Here is an 8,275-nt window from a genome sequence, read left to right on the forward strand (position 1 = left end):
ATATATATATATATATATATATATATATACACACACACACACACACATATATATTCTATATACGATGTCTTATGTGAATACAAGTAGTTTTACTCCTTTCATTCCAATTTAGATGCTTTTTATTTATTTTTCTTACCTAAGTGCTTTGGTTAGAAGTTACACTGTAATTCTGAATAGCAGTAGTGAAAACAGACATCTTTCTCTTCTTTCTGATCATAGGTGGACAAATTTTAGCTTTTTACCATTGAGTATGATGTTATCTGTCAATTTTTCATAAGTATCCTCTGTCAGTTTGAAGAAATTCCTTTCTATTCACAGTTTATCGAGGGTTTTTATCAAAAACTCCATCCCAAAAGAGCAGAATACACACTTTGCTCAAATGCACATGTAACATTCAGGAAGATCCACTTTATTTTGGGTCATAAATAAAAACTTAACAAATTTAAAGAATTGAAACCAAACAGAATGTGTTTTCTGAAAATAATGAAATTAAACTTTAGAAATCAATAACAGAAAAATTGTAGGAAAATCTCAAAGAAACTGAAAACTAAACACTTATCTAATTCATAGGCCAAAGAGGAAGTCTCAAGAAATAACAAACATATATAAAAGAGAAATTAAATGAAAATAAAAAATGAAAACCTACAGCTATCAAAATTTCAGGATCAGAAAACAGTTTCTTTTTTTATAATAATATTTTTTTATTATATTATGTTAGAAAAGTTTCTTGTGAGGGTTGGAATGGGGAGAATGGGTGACTACAAAGGGAGCAGAGGAATTTTTTAACAAGATGGAACTCTTGCATATCTTGATTGTGGTGGTAGTTATACAACTAAATGAATTTTTCAAGATATATGAAACTGTATACCAAAAGGAGTGATTTTTATTTTCTCTAAATCATACCTTAGTGAAAACAATTTTTAAAATATGTACCTTGTTAAATGAAGAACATAAGTAGAAAAAAAAACCTTTTCTCCACCAATTGAGATGATTACATGACTTTTCCCTTCCACTAAATTAAATGTAATGTATTAAATAAATATTTTTGCATGTTGAATTACTATTGCATTCTGGAATAAAATCCATATAGTCATGACATATCATCTAATATGCTACTGTATTTGGTCTGTTAGCATTTTCTTAAAGATTTTGTATCTATATTCATAGGTAAAATTTGTTTATAATATTCTTTTGTCCTGATGTATTTGTTTGGTATCCAGGTCTCAAGGAATGAGTTAGAAAGGATTCCCTCCTTTTCTAATTTTTGGAGCATTTTGGAAAAGATTGGTGTTAATTCTTCATTAAAATGTTTGGTAGAACTTAACAGTGAATCTATATGGATAATGGCTTTTCTTTGTTGTGAGGTATTTGATTATTGATTCAATACCTATATGTCTTTTTTTTTTAAAGATTTTATTTATTTATGTGACAGAGAGACAGCCAGCGAGAGAGGGAACACAGCAGGGGGAGTGGGAGAGGAAGAAGCAGGCTCCCAGCGGAGGAGCCCGATGTGGGACTCGATCCCGGATCGCCAGGATCACGCCCTGAGCCAAAGGCAGACGCTTTAACGACTGCGCTACCCAGGCGCCCCTCAATACCTATATGTCTTATATGTTTTTTTCAGATTTTCTATTATATCTATTTAATTTTGGCAGTCTATGTGTTACTTGGAATTTGTCCATTCATCAAGGTTATAAAATTTGTTACCATAAAATTGCTTATATTATTCTTTATAATTATTTTTCTTTATGCCACCAGTAGTAATGTCCTTTTTTATTTCTTATTTTAGTAAATTTAGTCTTACCTTTTGTGTGTGTGTGTGTTATCCATCTATTTAAAAGTTTGTCAATTTGGTCAACTACTTTCAATGAAAAATTTTAAATTTTATCAATTCTCTACATTGTTTTCTTTATCTATGCTTTCATTCTTATTACTTTCTGTTCTTTTTTTAATTTTCTATTTTTATTTATTTTTGTACTTTTTATTTTGTTATATTAGTCACCATACAGTACATTCCCAGTCTTTTTTTTAAAGATTTTTTTTATTTATTTATTCGACAGAGATAGAGACAGCCAGCGAGAGAGGGAACAAAAGCAGGGGGAGTGGGAGAGGAAGAAGCAGGCTCATAGAGGAGGAGCCTGATGTGGGGCTCGATCCCAGAACGCCGGGATCACGCCCTGAGCCGAAGGCAGACGCTTAACCGTTGTGCCACCCAGATGCCCGAACATTCCTAGTTTTTGATGCAATGTTCCATGATTCATTATTTGTGTAACACCCAGTGCACCATGCAATATGTGCCCTCCTTATTACTCTGATCATTCTTCTAGCTTTAAGTTTGGCTAGCTGTTCTTTTTCCAGTTGCAGATGTTGTAAAGTTAGATTAGTTAGGTTAGTGATTTGGAATCTTCTTTTTTTTTTTTTATTACTGTAAGCATTTACAGTTTGTACACTTCCTCTGAAAAATGCTTCCACTGAGTCACATAGGTTTTGGTATATTGTGTTTTATTTTTAATTTGTTGTAAATGTTTCTAATTTCCCTTGTCATTTCTTCTTTGACTTATTGGTTATTTAATAATAATTTGTATAATTTCTACACATTTGTGAACTTTTTACTTTTTCATTTTAAAAATTGATTTGTAGTTTCATTCCATTTTGGTCAAAGAAAATACTTTGTACAGTATAATCTTTTCAATTTATTGTGACTTTTTTTGCAGCCTAAGATGTGATCTACCTATGGGAGTATTTCATGTACAATGCTGGTGCTCTGTATATATTCATTAACTATCATTACTCTATTTTGTTATTGATCTGTTTTTCATGTACTCTTTTTTTATTTTAAATTTTTTATTTTTATTTATTTTTTTTGATGTAAAGTTCGATGATTCATTAGTTGTGTATAACACCCAGTGCACCATGCAATACATGCCCTCCTTACTACCCATCACCAGCCTATCCCATTCCCCCACCCCCCTCGCCTCTGAAGCCCTCAGTTTATTTTTCAGAATCTATAGTCTCTCATGCTTCATTCCCCCTTCTGATTAACCCCCCTTTCTTTATCCCTTTCTTCTCCTACTGATCTTCCTAGTTCTTATGTTCCATAGATGAGAGAAACCATATGACAATTGTCTTTCTCTGCTTGACTTATTTCACTTAGCATTATCTCCTCCAGTGCCATCCATGTTGCAGCAAATGTTAAAAAAAATCATTCTTTTTGATAGCTGAGTAATATTCCATTGTATATATGAACCACAACTTCTTAATCCAGTCATCTGTTGAAGGGCATCTCGGTTCCTTCCATGGTTTAGCTATTGTGGACAATGCTGCTATGAACATTGGGTGCATATAGCCCTTCTCTTCACTACGTCTGTATCTTTGGGGTAAATACCCAGGAGTGCAATGGCTGGATCATAGGGTAGCTCAATTTTCAACTTTTTAAGGGACCTCCACACTGTTTTCCAGAGTGGCTGTACCAACTTGCATTCCCACCAACAATGTAGGATGGATCCCCTTTCTCCACATCCTCTCCAACAATTGTTGTTTCTTGCCTTGTCAATTTTTGCCATTATAACTGGAGAAAGCAGTTGATCAAGATTAGAGCAGAGATCAGTGAATTAGAAATCAGGAGCACAGTAGAGCAGATCAACAGAAATAGAAGCTGGTGTTTTTCATGTACTCTTTTTTTGTTGTTATTGATCTGTCTTACTGTTATAGTCATAACTGAAAGTCAGTATTGTGGGCCCCTACTGTTACTATCTAAATATTTCTCCATTATTTTCTTTCCATTTTTACTTCATATATCCTGGAGAACTGTCCTTAGTTGCAAAAATGCTTATAGTTTTTATGTATTATTGATGGATTGACCCTTTTTTCAATATATAATATCCTTTTTTTCTCTTATAAAATTTTCTGCTCTATTTTGCTTACTATTAGCATGAAATATATTTTTCCATCATTTCATTCTTGACTTGTCTTTGAATCAGGATTTAATCTCTTTAGTCAGCACATAAATTTGTCATGTTTTTAAAAATCATTTCTTATATCTTATTTTATTTTTTATGTATTCATTTATTTATTTTAATTTTATTTTTTGAACTTCTTAAAAAATTTGAGTTGACACACAATGTTACATGACTTTCAGGTGCACAACATAGGGATTTGACAAGTTTATACATTATACTATGTTCTCCACCAGTAAAGATACCATCTATCTCATTCTTCACTATTACAACAGTATTTACTCTATTTTCTATGTTGTGTCTTTATTTCCATGACTTACTTATTCCATAACCAGAAAGCTTATCTTCCTTTCCCCTTTGTCCACTCTGCCCCAACCACTTCCACTCTTGTTACCTTCAGTTTTTTGTTTGTGTTTATAGGTCTTACTTTGCTTTTTGTTTATTCATTTTTTAGATTATATTTATGAGTGGAATTGTATGGCATTTGTCTTTTGCAATCTGATTTATTTCATTTAGCATAGTACTCTCTAGGTTTATCCATTTTGCCTCAAAAAAGGATTGCTTTGGTTATTTGGGGTCTTCTGTAGTTTCATACAAATTTGAGGAGCTATTGGTGTTTTATTAGAGATTTCATTGAATCTTTGGATTTCTTTGGGTAATATGGACATTTTAACAATATTAATTATTCCAACTCATGAGCATGGAATATCTTTCCATATGTTTCTGTCATCTTCAATTTCTTTCATCAGTATTTTACAGTTTTGTCATTTAAGTTCAATCAGCCAATATATTCTACATCATTATTCTCAGATGTAGTGTTCAACAATTTATCAGTTGTGTATAACACCCAGTGCTCATCACATCATGTGCCCTCCTTAATGCCCATCACCCAATTACCCTGTGCCCCCACCCACTTCCCTTCCAGCAATCCTCAGTTTGTTTCCTATAGTTAAGAGTCTCTCATGGTTTTTCTCCCTCTTGGATGACTTCCCATTCAGTTTTCCCTCCCTCCCCCGTGATCCTCTGTGCTGTTTCCTATATTCCACATATGAGTGAAACCGTATGATAATTGTTTTTCTCTGATTGGTTTATTACTCAGCCATCAGAAAGGATGAATATTTACTCTTTTGCATCAATGTGGATGGAACTGGAGGGTATCATGCTGAGTGAAATGTGTATTTTATAGTTTTGAAAGTACAGGCCTTTCACCTCTTTGGTTAAGTTTATTTCTAGGTATTTTATTCTTTTTGGTGCAATTGTAAATAATGTTTTCTTTATTTTATTATTTTTATTTTTTAAACTATTTTATTTGTTTATTTTAGAGAGAGAAACTGTACATGAGTTAAGGGAGTGGCAGAGGGAGAGGGAAAGAATCTCAAGCAGACTCCATGCTGAGTGAGGAGCCCCGTGTGGGGCTTGATCTCATGACCATGAGATCATGACCTGAGCCAAAACCAAGAGTCAAAGGACGCTTATCTGACTGAGCCACCCAGGTCCCTCAATGATTTTTTTTTAACTTATCTTTCTAATACTTCATTATTAGTGTGTAGAAAATCTACTAATTTCTGGTTATTAATGACATAACCTGACATGTTACTGAAGTCATTTATTACTTCTAGTAGTTTTTTTGATATAGTCTTTAGGATTATCTAATATCATGTCATCTGCAAATAGTGATAATTTAACTTTTTTTTTTTTGCCAGTATGACTCTTATTTCTTTTTCTTGTCATATTGCTATAGTTAGGACTCACAGTACTGTGCTGAATAAAAGTGTCAAGAGTGGACATCTTTTTCTTGTTCCTGATCCTGAGGTAAAGCACTCAGTTTTTCACCTTTGAGTGTGATGTTCCCTGTGAGATTTTCATATACAGCTTTTATTATGTTGAAGTATGTTTCTTCTAACTACTTTGGTAAGAGTTTTTATCATGACAGATGTTGAATTTTGTCCAATTCTTTTTCTGCATCTAGTGAGAAGATCATATGATTTTTTATAATTTGTTATTTTTAATTAGTGTATGCTGCTGATTGATTTGTAAATATTGAAGCATTATTTCATCTCTAGAATAAATCCTACTTGATTGTGGTGAATGATCTTTTTAGTGTATTGTATACGATTTGCTAATATTCTATTGAGAAGTTTTGCATCTATGTTCATGAGGGATATTACCCTGTACTTTTCTTTTCCTTTTTTTTTTCTTCTTTTTTTGTGATATCTTTGTCTGGTTTTGTTACCAGGGTAACGTGGGCCTTGTAGAGTGCATTTCGAAGCTTCCTTTCTCTTCTATTTTTTGCAATACTTTGAAAATAGGCATTAACTCTTCTCTAAATGTCTGGTAGAATTCACTTGTGAATACATCTGCTCTTGGACTTTTATTTCTTGATAGATTCAATTTCATTACTTGTGATCTGTCTGTTCAGATTGTCTGTTTCCTCCTGATTCAGTTTTGGAAGATTGCATGTTTCTAAATATTTAACCATTTCTTCTAGGTTTTCCAGATTTTTGGCATATACCATTTTGCAGTACTGTCTTATAATCCTTCGTAATTCTGTAGTACCTTTTGTTATTTCCCTCATTTCTGATTTTCATTAGTTTGGTTCTTTCTTTCTTTCTTTCTTTCTTTCTTTCTTTCTTTCTTGATGAGGCTGGCTAAGGATTTTTCAATTTTGTTTAAAGAACCAGCTTGTGATTTCATTGATTTTTTTCTACCATTTTTTTTTGTCTCTGTGACATTTATTTCTGCTCTGATTTTTATTATTTCCTCTTTCCTATTCACCCTGGGCTTTGATTCTTCTTCTTTTTCTAGTTCTTGGTGTAAGGCTAGATTATTTATTTGAGCTTCTTGTTTCCTGAGGTAGGCCTCTGTTGCTGTATACTTTCTTCTTTGAACAGCTTTTACTATCTTCCAAAGATTTTGGACCATTTTGTTTTCATTTTCATTTGTGTCCATGTATTTTTAATTTTTTATTGCTTTGTTGACTCATTGATTATTTACTATCATTTTGTTTAATCTTCACATGTTTGTGTTTTTTTCTAGTCTTTTTCTTGTGATTTATCTCCAGTTTCATACTGTTGTGATCAGAAAAGATGCATAGTATGATTTCTATCTTCTGAAATTTATTGAGTCTTCTTTTATGACCTATTATATGATGTATTCTGGAGAATGTTTTATGTGTGCTTGAAAATATGTGTATTTGTGTTTTTGGATGGGATGTTCTATATATATCTGTTATGTTTGTGTGGTCCAATGCATCATTCAAAGACATCATTTCCTTATTGATTTTCTGTCTGTATGATCTATCCATTGATATAAGTGGGGTGTTAAGGTCCCCTACTCTTATCAAATTACCATCAATTTCTCTCTTTATGTCCATTAATATCTGTTTTATATATTTAGGCACTCCACTGTCAGGTGTGTAGATATTTACAATTGTTATATCCTCTTGTAAAATTGACCCTTTGGCCACAAAGTAGGCTTGGGAGTGAAGTCTTAAGCCAAAGGGAACACTGCTGCCACCTCATCCATCTTTCTTACCATGTGTTGGCTGCCCAAGGGACTTTGAATATGTTGGAGATCACCTTCAGCAGACTCACCCAGGAGAAGAAAGCCTGGAAGAAGGACCCCTTGTTTGGCTTTGTGGCTGTCCCAACAGAAAATCCCAATGCCATGATAAGCCTCATGAACTAGGAGTGCAGCATTCTAGGAAAGAAAGAGACTCCATGGGAAGGAGGCTTGTTTAAACTATGGATGCTTTTCAAAGATGATTATCCATCTTCACCCCCAAAATACAAATTTGAACCATCACTGTTTCACTGCAATGTGTACCCATCAGACTTAGTGTGCCTGTTCATCTTTGAGGAAAAAGCCTGGAGACCAGCCATCACAATTAAGCAGATCTTGTTAAGAATTTAGAAACATCTAAATGGACCAAATATCCAGGATCCAGCTCAAACAGAGACCTACAGGATTTACTGCCAAAACAGACTGTAGTATGAGAAGAGGGTTTGAGCATAAGCCAAGATGTTCACACCTTCATAAGTGGTGACCTTGTGACAACAAAAGAAGGAAGGGATTGACTTGGCAAGAACTTATTTACAACATTTTTGAAATTTAACATTGCTCTGTACAATTACTAGTCACCTGAGGAGGGTTGAGAAGTGCCATTGTTCATTTCCACCACTGGTACACAGTTCTCAATTCACTGAATTACCTTGTTTTTCATACAGGGTCTCTTCCTTTAGTCTTTTGTATTTTTAATTGTTATGTATAACTTCTTTTTATTTTAATATTAATGTTAGTATTCAACAGCTGTAAAATTT

General features: G+C 33.3%; 1 pseudogene; it reads left to right on the plus strand.

Moving 5' to 3' along the window:
• The first annotated feature begins 7,354 nt into the window (after positions 1-7,354).
• On the plus strand, positions 7,355-7,994 carry LOC103671961 (annotated as a pseudogene).
• The last annotated feature ends 281 nt before the right edge of the window (positions 7,995-8,275 follow it).

This window comes from Ursus maritimus (genome assembly GCF_017311325.1).
Source record: "Ursus maritimus isolate PB19 chromosome X unlocalized genomic scaffold, ASM1731132v1 scaffold_X1, whole genome shotgun sequence".
NCBI lineage: Eukaryota > Metazoa > Chordata > Mammalia > Carnivora > Ursidae > Ursus > Ursus maritimus.